We start from the raw sequence: 11,414 nt of genomic DNA on the forward strand, positions 1-11,414 counted from the left end.
TTGCCTTCAGCTTTCCCGTTATTTCCGCCATTTCAAGAGCTTGTTGAGCTTTTGTGGATCAATGTCACTACCCTTCTCCCATCATTTACAAAATAGTGATTTCATTGTTGCCTATTCTAGCAAAACCACCCATCAGAGCCATCGTTAACCATTGGTCGTTAAGGCGTATTCTTCAAAATACCTATATCTACAGCTGTGGCAATAGGCGGTGATTTGGTAATACGCCAATTTGTCCGCTATTAGTAGATAAAATGATTTTTTCACTTGAATCCCAAACAATTGATTAGGGGTAAGCAAAGATTTAAGGTCATTTCTTCAATTTGCTTCTCCATTTCTAAGTTCGTAGCCTTCGCAGTAGCTTCGGCGATGTTACCTACCAAATAAAAGGCCTGTTCAGGAAGACCGTCTAATTCTCCGGAAAGGATCAATTTAAATTCTAATTGTTTCTGCTAGACCAACATATTTCCTCGGGGAACCGGTAAATCTTCCCACGAAAAAGGGTTGTGATAAGAAACGCTCAATTTTTCGCGCTCTTACGGTTGGATCCCTTCGGACAATTCGTCCAACCCAAGGATAGCTATAATGTCCTGAAGTTCTTTGTAACGCTGTAAGGTTTGCTTAACCCTTTGCGCAGTTTCATAATGTTCCTCACCAACGATTCGAGGTTGGAGCATAGTGGACGTTGAGTCTAAAGGATCTACCGCTGGATAAATACCTTTGGCAGCTAATCCTCTTGATAGCCGGTAGTAGCATCTAAATGCGCAAATGTTGTGGCAGGGCAGGGTCGGTCAAATCATCCGCAGGTACATAAACTGCTTGAATAGAAGTTATGGATCCCTCCCAGAAGTAATTTTTCTTGTAAAGTACCCATTTGGTACTAAGGGTGGGTTGATAACCCACAGCGGAAGGCATTCTACCCAATAAGGCAGATACTTCGGATCCCGCTTGGACAAAACGGAAGATATTGTCTATAAATAGAAGTACGTCTTGTTCATTAACATCTCGGAAATATTCCGCCATAGTTAGGCAGTCAATCCAACTCATACGAGTTCCTGGCGGTTCATTCATCTGACCGTAGACTAAAGCCACTTTTGATTCCGCAAGATTTTGTTCATTAATTACTCCAGATTCTTTCATTTCCATGTAAAGATCATTTTTCACGAGTCCGTTCACCCACTCCGCCAAATACGGATACGCCCCCATGAGCTTTGGCAATGTTGTTGATCAATTCCATAATGAGTACTGTTTTACCTACCCCAGCCCCCAAATAGTCCGATTTTTCCTCCACGACGATAAGGAGCCAAAAGATCGACTACTTTAATTCCTGTTTCAAAATAGATAATTTTGTATCTAATTGTATGAAAGCGGGCGGGATTTATGAATAGGGATGTTGTGGAGTATCTACAGGACCCAATTATCAACGGCCCAAGCACGTTAAAAATTCGTCCTAGGGTCGCTCCGCCGACTGGAACACTTAGAGCAGCTCCCGTGTCAATCACTTCCATTCCCCTGTTAGACCATCTGTAAAGCGCTCATAGCTACAGCTCTAACTCGATTATTTCCTAATAATTGCTGTACCCCAAGTTACATTAATTTGTTGACCGGCGGTATCTCGACCCTTAACTACTAGGGCGTTTAAATATTAGGCATCTTGCCCGGGGAAAGGTTACATCCAGTACTGGACCGATGATTTGAGAAATACGCCCCAGATTTTCTTTTTCAAGCGTGGAAACCCAGGAACAGAAGTAGTAGGATTTATTTTCATAATAAAGGAAATATGTCAATTTTTTTTTCCAAAATTATCTAATACAAAAAAAATTTCGACAGGAGGTTGATCGGTTAATTCAATAAGAAATGGGTTAGCCTCGATTTCGTTGGTCCCATCCAATTCAAGTGCATGCAATTGGATTGTTTTTATTCAATGAAGGAATTTTTTTCAACCAACCTATTTTGAAAAATAGGAAGTGGATAAATAAAATTTTGGGAGAGTCTTTCATTTGTCCATCATTATAGGCAACACCATCCATATTATCTATGGAATTTGAACCCGAACTCTATTTATGATTCCTTATTTCTATCTCATTAGCCTTGTTTCAATTTCATTTTATTTTATTTTAGATAATGATTTTTTTTACTTTACGTCCAACCTCTCCCCTTTTTCCATCTATATTCCCTTTTTTTCATTTCAGGCCGAATTACGCCTGTTTTCACATCTAGGATTTCATAAAACATATATTACTGTCAAGGGTGTTTATTATTTTTATTATTGAGCTTATAATATATAATTTATATTAGATGTTAGAATATTAATTTATTATATATTTATCTATTCTATTATATATATATTCTAATATATATTAGTATTAGAATTTATTTTCATTCTAATATATATTAGTATTAGAATTTATTTATCTATTTTATTAATTTATTTATCTATTTTATTTATAATATATTAGAATATTATATTAATATTATTTTTATATTATTTATCTATTTCTATTTTATTTATTTCATTTTATTTAGAATTTGGATTCAAAAAAGTAAGGAATTAGAAACTTGAAAACACGGATCGGGTTGCCCATACATATGAAAGAATATAGAATAATGATGTATTTGGGAATCAAATACCATGGTTCAATAAGGAACCTTTCGGATTCGTTGATAATTTTTGAAAGATTTCTTCGAAAAGGTTTCATTAACTCCTCATTTATATCGAGTAGACCTTGTTGTTGCGAGAATTTTAATTCATGAGTTGTAGGGAGGGACTTATGTCACCACAAACAGAGACTAAAGCAAGTGTTGATTAAAGCTGGTGTTAAAGAGTATAAATTGACTTATTATACCCTCAATATGAAGTCAAAGATACTGATATCTTGGCAGCCTTCCGAGTAACTCCTCAACCCGGAGTTCCGCCTGAGGAAGCAGGGGCCGCGGTAGCTGCTGAATCTTCTATGGTACATGGACAAACCGTGGGACCGATGGGCTTACCATTTTGATCGTTACAAAGGGCGATGCTACCACATTGAGCCTGTTCCTGGAGAAGAAGATCTATATATGTTATGTAGCTTACCCTTTAGACCTTTTTGAAGAAGGTTCTGTTACTAACATGTTTACTTCCATTGTGGGTAATGTATTTGGGTTCAAAGCCCTGCGCGCTCTACGTTCTAGAGGATCTGCGAATCCTTACGCTTATGTTAAAACTTTCCAAGGCCCGCCCTCATGGCATCCAGGTTGAAAGAGATAAATTGAACAAGTATGGTCGCCCCTTATTAGGATGTACTATTAAACCTAAATTGGGGTTATCCCAAGAACTACGGTAGAGCAGTTTATGAATGTCCGTTCGGGCTTGATTTTACCAAAGATGATGAGAATGTGAACCCCAACCATTTATGCGCTGAGAGACTGTTTTTTTGTGCCGAAGCAATTTATAAATCACAGGCTGAAACAGGTGAAATCAAAGGGCATTTTGAATGCTACTGCAGGTACATGGAAGAAATGATCAAAAGGGCCGTGCAGAGAATTGGGAGTTCCATCGTAATGCACGACTACTTAACAGGTGGGTTCACTGCAAATACCTTGGCTTGTTATTGCCGAGATAATGGTCTACTTCCACATCCATCGCCAATGCACGCAGTTATTGATAGACAGAAGAATCATGGTATGCACTTTCGTGTACTAGCTAAAGCTTTACGTATGTCTGGTGGAGATCATTTCACGCTGGTACAGTAGTGGTAAACCTTGAAAGGGGACATAACTTTGGGCTTTGTTGATTTACTACGTGATGATTTTATTGAAAAGATCGAAGCCGTGGTATTTATTTCACCAAGATTGGGTTTTATGCCAGGTGTTCTGCCCAGCTTGGGGTATTCACGTTTGGATATGCCTGCTTTGACCGAGATCTTTGGAGATGATTCCTACACAATTCGGTGGAGGAACCAGGACACCCTTGGGGAAATGCACCGGTGCCGTAGCTAATCGAGTTTAGAAGCATGGCAAGCTCGTAATGAGGGACGGACCTTGCCCCGGAGGGTAATGAAATTATCCCGGAGGCTAGCAAATGGAGTCCTGAACTAGCTGCTGCCGGAAGTATGGAAGGGATCAAATTTGAATTGACGGTGGATAAATTAGATAAACCAGCTTGATAAATCAAATTTAATTGAAGCAATGGATACTTTGTAATCCAGTAATTACTGTCGGTTTGTTGAATTTAAAAACTTCGGCCCAATCTTTTTACTAAAAGGATTGAGCCGATTCTATTGTCTATTTTTTGATAGATATTTTTTATCTAGATATACAAGATTTTAAATACAAAAATAAAAGACTAAACACAACTCAAATTTTCTCCTGGGTTCCATAATTAATCCTATGTATGGATCCTTAGGATTGGTTATTCTTTTTCATCCTATATACCAGGTTTCGATCATGGATCGAGCCAAGCATCACAACTTCTTCACCCATCCTGTATGTTGTCCTTTGGCCCGTGTTGAATAGAAACTTATTGTATTGTATTAGTAGACGAGATTTTACGAAAAAGGTTCTTGATAAGAAAATTTCTTTTTCCATTTTTTCAGTGCGGATTTTACACAAACATGGGGAAATCACTATTTCTAATTGAAAATTGATATTTCTAATTCAAAAGAAAAAGAGCTCATCATATATAAAATGCTACCCAGGTTCTCACAAAAGGGAATCGTTTCTTTCAATATTCACTCATTGTTCGTTAATAACCCTAGGATTGTATCTAGTATGGTATTCTGATAGGAAATAAAATATTCAATTGATTTTTCATCGAATGACTATTCATCTACTGTACTTTCATGGAAATAGAGGCAAGAAAGCTCTATGGAAAAATCATGGTTCAATTTGATCTTGTCTAAGGGAGAATTAGAATACAGATTGGGCTAATAAATCAATGGAAAACCTTGGTCCTGTTGAAAATACTACTGTAAACGAAGACCCGACTAGAAATGATACGGATAAAAACATTCATGATTTAGTGACAGCTCTAGTTATTACAGTAAGGTTGATCATTTAGTTGACGTCAAAGAATTCGGAATTTCATTTCGATGACACCTTTTTAATTAGGGATAGTAATCAGGACCGTTATTCCATATATTTTGATAGTGAAAATCAAATTTTTGAGCTTAAAAATGATCATTCTTTTTGAGTGAACTAGAAAGTTTTTTTATAGTTATCATAAATTTAGTTATATGAATAATGGATCGAAAATGATGAGTCCCACTATCATTTTAACTTGATGATAATGATAATAACTATGGTTGGAATAATCAATTAATAGTTGTATTGACTCTTATCTTCGTTCTCAAATCTGTATTGATAGTTCCATTTAATGGTAGTGAAATTCCAATGATAATTATATTTATAATTACATTTTTGGGAAGGTGGAAATAGTAAAGGAAGGCAAGAATTTTGATATAATAACTCGTGAAAATGGTAATGATTTAACTCTAAAAGAAAGTTCTAATGATCTCGATCTATACAAGGATTTTGGGTTCCAATGGAATGCGAAAATTGTTATGGAGTAAATTATAAGAAATCGCTTAATTCAAAAATGAATATTTGTGAACAATGTGGATATCATTTGAAAATGAGGAGTTCAGATAGAATCGAACTTTCGATTGATCCAGGCACTTGGGGTCCTATGGATGAAGACATGATCTCTGGATCCCATTGAATTTCAGTCTGAAGAAGAGCTTTATAAAGATCGTATTGACTTTTATCAAAGAAAGACAGGATTAATTGAGGCTATTCAAACAGGCACGGGTCAATTAAACGGTATTCCTTATAGCAACGGGTTTGGATTTTAGTTTATGGGGGAGTAGGGATCCGGTAGGGAGAAAATCACCCGTTTGATCGAATATGCTACCAATAATTTTTACCCTTATTCTAGTGTGTGCTTCCGGAGGAGCACGCATGCAAGAAGGAAGTTTGAGCTTGATGCAAATGGCTAAAATATCTTCCGCTTTATATGATTATCAATCAAATAAAAGTTATTTTATGTATCAATTTTACATCTCCTACTACTGGTGGAGGACCGCGAGTTTTGGATGTTGGGATATCATTATTGCTGAACCCAATGCCTATATTGCATTTGCGGGTAAAAGAGTAATTGAGCAAACATTGAATAAAACAATACCGGAAGGTTCACAAGGGGCTGAATATTTATTCCATAAGGGTTTATTCGATCCAATCGTACCACGTAATCCTTTAAAAGGTGTTCTGAGGAGTTAGTTCAGCTCCACGGTTTTTTTCCGTTGAATCAAAATTCAATCAAGTAGAGTCTTAATGAAATTTTTGATTTTGTGAAAAGGAAGTTAGTTGTTTATTGAATCAAAGTCAAAGCCCATTACGCGGGCTTTGACTTTGTGACAAAAAAGGAATTGTCGAAAACAAATTATTGGATAATTATTATTATCATTATCCGATATTACTAATGAGTAAACCTCTAGCAACAAGATAAAAGCGAATTTTTTTCCTTCTGTGAAATGAAATTGAATTTGGAGAGACAAATAAAACGAATTTGATCTTCCCCATTGCGTATGTTATATAATTTAAATAGAGAAAAAATAGAATAGAAATATAGAGTTTTGCATCTTTCTTATCTCCCGAAAATTCTATTTTTACTAATAATCCTGTTCTTGGATCGGATTCTAACGAATCGAATCTTTCGACAATTTGTAATAAACCTTTCTTTAGTAAATTCAAAAATTCAAATTAGAAGACAAGAACAATAGAATAATAAGAAAAGTAAGAATAAAGTGATAAAAAGAAAGTGGATTATCTTATCATATACACCTATTTTATTTGATTTAAAAGATGGGCAAGTCCTTTTATTTAATTTACATTCCTTGCACTTATTAGATATCTATTAGATATATAGACTGCTTAGAATACTTAGTATTTAGAATAATTAGTATAATATACCAATTATAATATAATCGTTATAAGATATATTTCTAACTAAACAATATAACAATAACAGGAACAAATATTAAATTGAGGTACCCATTTTATGACAACTTTCAGCAGTTTTCCTCATTTTGTGCCTTTAGTAGGCCTAGTATTTCCGGCAATTGCAATGGCTTCTTTATCTTTGTATGTTCAAAAAACTAAGATTTTTTAGATTCGATGGGGCCAAGACCAAATCTTATCTATTTTTTTTTCAAGACTTAGATGTCATGGATACCTATTTAGTAGAATATTGTAGAACATCCGGCTTACCCGAACCGAACATAAATGAAAAAGCCCCTCTTATGCATACGTAAACATGGTATAGGGTTAAATGAATTATAGCAAGTGGATCGGTACCGAACGGATGTATGAAATTAAAGTCTATATATCTAGTAGATCCGTATAGGCGATCATATAAAGGGGATGATTTTAGATCGAAGCAATTTGATGAATTCCTTCTAAAAGTTCATATCAAAATAGTCCTATTGATGAGAGTTACTTGGAAACAAAAAAGTAAAGTCGAATTTTTTTTGGTTATTCTCTAATTGAATAAAATGCAACTGGATCTTATGTATGAGTTGGCGATCAGAATCTATATGGATAGAATTTATAGGGATCTCGAAAACAAGCAATTTTCTGGGCCTTTATCCCTTTTTTGGTTCATTAGGGTTTTTATTAGTTGGAACCTTCTAGTTATCTTGGTAGGAATTTGATATCTTTATTTCCGTCTCAGCAAATAGTTTTTTTTCCACAAGGAATCGTGATGTCTTTCATGGGATCGCAGGCCTCTTTATTAGTTCCTATTTGTGGTACAATTTTTGGAATGGGGTGGTTATGATCGATTGATAGAAAGGAGGGAATAGTATGTATTTTTCGTTGGGGTTTCCTGAAAAATCGTCGCATCTTTCACGATTCCTTATGAAAGATATTCAGTCCATCAGAATAGAAGTTAAAGAGGGTATTTATGCTCGTCGGTCCTTTATATGGAAATCAGAGGCCAGGGGGCCGTTCCCTTGACTCGTACTGATGAGAATTTGACTCCGCGAAATTGAACAAAAAGCTGCTGAATTGGCCTTTTCTTAAACCGATTGAAGTCTTTTGAAATGAATTGCAGAATAAAAGCTTTCGCCGGGGAGGAAAAGCTCAATCCAAGAATCCCTTTTTCTATAGCAGAACTAAACTGAAGTTTCTTCAGAATGCCCATTCAAACCAAAGCGGACGTATTGGAAGAGTCATAAATAAAAAAAACAGTTTTTTGTCCACAAAATAGTTTTTATGGTCTGTAAATGTAAAACCGCTCAACTTAATTCAGTAACAAAATAAGCAAGAAATCGAAATACTGGATTCATCTCATATATCAAAGTATTTCGAAATAAAGACTTTCGCTTTTTATTTGCAATATTTGGAGTTGATACGTGAGATACAGATAGATCATATCTTGTAAATTTTCTCTTTTTTTTCTCAATCGGCCCCTCCCTTTTATCCTTTCTTTTGGCTCCTTAAGAACCAAAGAACTAAACAAGTGGATTTCTTTCTTATAACATAATGATAAACGTAATGATACCTTTTCTGTCTTTTTTGTCACCATTTTGATCAGCAAATATTTTTCCTAATTTTTTTTCAATTTTGCTGGACTCTAGACTTATATAGTTTAGATAACCCCGGAAAATTTTCGACATTTTGATTGCGATCTTGATATAGACAGGGCGCCTTCGTCTCAAAATCTGAATAGAACAATCTTTATTATTTGAAGCGGTTCTTTCGGGCAGTTATCAAAAGAGGGCAATTGCTTTGAATTTGATCAATTGAGATATCTGGAAACAATAACAATATCAATATAACAATAATATATATATTTCATTCGAATTCAAAGTGGATTCTTATTTTCTATATTCTGTATTCTTTTAGATTCAATTAGATTCAAGGGCTAAGCACTGAATCAAAAAAACAGAGAATAGATTCATGGGCCCCTACTTTATAATATAATGAAAGGCATGCTTGATAGAAAGATTAGATCACATAAAGTCAACGAATGAGGTGGGTTCATTAACAACTCACAGATGAAAAATGGCAAAAGAAAGCATTCACTCCCTTCTATATCTTGCATCTATAGTATTTTTGCCCTGGTGGATCTCTCTCATTTAATAAAAGTCTGAAATCTTGGATTACTAATTGGTGGGATACTAGGCAATCCGAAACTTTTTTGAATGATATTCAAGAAAAGAGTATTCTAGAACAATTCATAGAAGTAGAGGAACTCTTCCTGTTGGACGAAATGATAAAAGAATACCCGGAAACACATCTACAAAAGCTTCGTATAGGAATCCAAAAAGAAACGATCCAATTGATCAAGCTGCACAATGAGGATCATATCCATACGATTTTGCACTTCTCGACCAATCTAATCTGTTTCGTTATTCTAAGTGGTTATTCTATTTTGGGGAATGAAGAACTTTATTCTTAACTCTTGGGTTCAAGAATTCTATATAATTTAAGCGACACAATAAAAGCTTTTTCTATTCTTTTATTAACAGATTTATGTATAGGATTTCATTCGCCCCACGGTTGGGAACCAATGATTGGCTCTATATACAAAGATTTTGGATTTGCTCATAATGATCAAATTATATCTGGTCTTGTTTCTACCTTTCCAGTCATTCTAGATACAATTTTAAATATTGATCTTTCGTTATTTAAATCGTGTATCTCCGTCACTTGTAGTTATTTATCATTCAATGAATGACTGAAAATGATTCACGGATTCAATTATAATCTTTCTACTTTCGAGATAAGCAAAGCATGCAAAGTCGTACTTACTTTACTCTTTTCTACCCATCAGAGAATACAATTCTCCTCTGTTTCAGTCATTTTTTTCAGTTTTCAGTAAAAGTAAATAGCAGAATCGTGGCTAGGGAACTATACTAGTGACCTACCTAATTTTATTGTAGAAATTTTCGATCAATGATTGGACCATGCAAACTAGAAATACTTTTCTTGGATAAAGGAGGAGATTACTCGATCCATTTCCGTATCGCTCATGATCTATATAATAACCGGGGCTTCCATTTCAAATGCATATCCCATTTTGCGCAGCAGGGTATGAAAATCCACGAGAAGCAAATGCGTATTGTATGTGCCAATTGCCATTTAGCGAATAAACCCGTGGATATTGAGGTTCCACAAGCGGTACTTCCTGATACTGTATTTGAAGTGGTTGTTAGAATTCCTTATGATATGCAACTGAAACAAGTTCTTGCTAATGGTAAGAAAGGGGCTTTGAATGTGGGTGCTGTTCTTATTTTACCAGAGGGGTTTGAGTTAGCCGCCTGATAGTATTTCGCCTGAGATGAAAGAAAAGATAGGCAATCTGTCTTTTCAGAACTACCGCCCCACTAAGAAAAATATTCTTGTGATAGGTCCTGTTCCTGGTAAAAAATATAGTGAAATCACCTTTCCTATTCTTTCCCCAGACCCTGCTAGTAATAAGGATGTTCATTTCTTAAAATATCCCATATACGTAGGCGGCAACAGGAAGGGCCAGATTTATCCTGACGGAACAAAAGTAACAATACTGTTTATAATGCTACGGCAGCAGGTATAGTAAGCAAAATCATACGAAAAGAAAAAGGGGGTACGAAATAACCATAACGGATGCCTTGATGGACATCAAGTGGTTGATATTATCCCCAGGACCAGAACTTTGTTTCAGAGGGTGAATCTATCAAACTCGATCAACCATTAACAATTAATCCTAATGTGGGTGGATTTGGTCAGGGGATGCAGAAATAGTACTTCAAGACCCACTACGCGTCCAAGGTCTTTTGTTCTTCTTGGCATCTATTGTTTTGCACAAATCTTTTGGTTCTTAAAAGAAACAGTTTGAGAAGGTTCAATGTCCGAAATGAATTTCTAGATCTGTGGATTTATCAACATCAAATTTGTAAAAAGAACAAATTCTTCCTGGCAATTAGGTTAGGTATAATGAAAAAGGATGAAAAGTCTTTGCTTGTTTCTATTCTTTTCTAGGAATTGCTTTTACCGCATTCAAAACAAAATATGTATATTGTGAAGAAGACTATTTGTCTTTACCTCTTTTTTTCTTTTTCAATCTAAATTGACCAAATTGGGGGGTAATTATATTCCTATTGTCATGTCAGATTAAAATGTTACAGAATCGTTTTGTTTTCTAAATTCAATTTGAGTAGATACTAAACATAAGATAAGTAAGTGGAGAATAGAAAGGAAGGATAAATGAGGGGAACAAATAATTACAGGAGTATTCTTCGTCTTTATTTCGACACAAGAAAAGGGTGTAAAATTCCTTTTTGTGTCGAAATAATAACAATTACGGGACCCGTTCGTCAAAGATTTCTATTCTTAGTTTCGATTTTCCCGATTTTTCAGAACCCTTTATTTTTCGATTTACTTATAATAGAATAAGT

At 35.1% G+C, this 11,414-nt stretch overlaps 5 pseudogenes; 4 read left to right on the forward strand and 1 right to left on the reverse strand.

The window, feature by feature from the left end:
* Nucleotides 1–260: 260 nt before the first annotated feature.
* LOC128036883 (ATP synthase subunit beta, chloroplastic-like) lies at nucleotides 261–1,765 on the reverse strand (annotated as a pseudogene).
* An 89-nt stretch (nucleotides 1,766–1,854) lies between these two features.
* On the forward strand, nucleotides 1,855–4,142 carry LOC128036884 (ribulose bisphosphate carboxylase large chain-like; annotated as a pseudogene).
* Nucleotides 4,143–5,518: 1,376 nt separating this feature from the next.
* On the forward strand, nucleotides 5,519–6,252 carry LOC128036885 (acetyl-coenzyme A carboxylase carboxyl transferase subunit beta, chloroplastic-like; annotated as a pseudogene).
* Nucleotides 6,253–9,039: 2,787 nt separating this feature from the next.
* LOC128036886 (chloroplast envelope membrane protein-like) lies at nucleotides 9,040–9,719 on the forward strand (annotated as a pseudogene).
* A 225-nt stretch (nucleotides 9,720–9,944) lies between these two features.
* On the forward strand, nucleotides 9,945–10,885 carry LOC128036887 (cytochrome f-like; annotated as a pseudogene).
* Nucleotides 10,886–11,414: the final 529 nt, after the last annotated feature.

Source organism: Gossypium raimondii, unplaced genomic scaffold (assembly GCF_025698545.1).
Source record: "Gossypium raimondii isolate GPD5lz unplaced genomic scaffold, ASM2569854v1 Contig00070, whole genome shotgun sequence".
Classification (NCBI taxonomy): domain Eukaryota; kingdom Viridiplantae; phylum Streptophyta; class Magnoliopsida; order Malvales; family Malvaceae; genus Gossypium; species Gossypium raimondii.